The sequence below is a fragment of the Pteropus alecto genome, unplaced genomic scaffold (genome assembly GCF_000325575.1).
Source record: "Pteropus alecto unplaced genomic scaffold, ASM32557v1 scaffold501, whole genome shotgun sequence".
Classification (NCBI taxonomy): Eukaryota; Metazoa; Chordata; class Mammalia; order Chiroptera; family Pteropodidae; genus Pteropus; species Pteropus alecto.
In genome coordinates this window covers 905,094-906,165 of record NW_006431382.1, presented here as the reverse complement: position 1 = coordinate 906,165, position 1,072 = coordinate 905,094, and positions in this window count along the sequence as shown.

The window sequence follows — 1,072 nt, the reverse complement described above, 5'->3', positions numbered from 1 at the left end:
TAAAGGATAGTTATTTATATACAGTCATCTATTTTCTTCTTTGTGTGCCTTATCTTCATTTCCCTTTGAATTTGGATCTTTGAATCCTCCTCCTTTCAATCATTGTTTCCTCAGTTTGTCTCTATGTATGCTGAACATTCATTACTATCTTGTTATAACAATTCATTTCTTATTATTAAACGATAATGTCCTGCTCTTAATAAAGGTTGCACTCTCTGTTCCTATTTGTCTGATAGTCATTTTACTCCTATTTATGTATTTTTGTTGTAGTTGTTATTTTGTTTTATGTAAGCCAACCTCTTTCAGTTTTTCCTGTACTGCAGGCCACGTAGTGGAGAATTTCCTCAATTTTTGTATGTCTGGAAAGGTTTTTGTTTCTCCTTCATTTCTAAAGGAGATCTTAACTGGATACATTAATCTAGGCTGGTAGTTCCTTTCACTTAATAGTTTAAATATTTGGTTCCATTTCTTTCCTGCTTGTAAGGTCTGTGCTGAGAAGTCCCATAATAATCTAATGGGTTTTCCTTTGTATGTTATCATTTTTTTTTCCCCTGGCGGCCTTGAGAATTCTATCTTTGTCACTAAATTTTGATAATTGTAATGCAATGTGTCTTGGTGAAGGCCTTTTTGGGTTGAGATAATTGGGTGTTTTGTTGACTTCTTGAATTTCAAGCTCCAGCTCATTCCTTAGATTTGGGAAATTCTCGTCCACTATTTGTCCGAAAATGCTTTCTAGTCCCTGCTCCTTTTCCTTGTCTTCAGTAATGTCCATTATTCTTATGTTTTCTCTCCTGATGTTATCGGCTAGTTTTTGTATTTCTCTTTCATTATTTTTCATTCATAGGTTTCTCTCTTCTTTCTTCCGATTTATTTCTAGATTTCTGTCTTTGATATCACTGATCCTTTCCTCCATTTGGTCAACTGTATTTCCCAAGCTTGTTATTTCATTTTTCAACTCATGTATTGTGTTCTTCATCTGCAGAAGTTCTATTTGGTTCTTTTTGAGAATTTCAATCTCCTTGCTCTGCTAGTCTAGTTGTTTTTTTCAATTCCTGAAATTGTTGATTTGAGT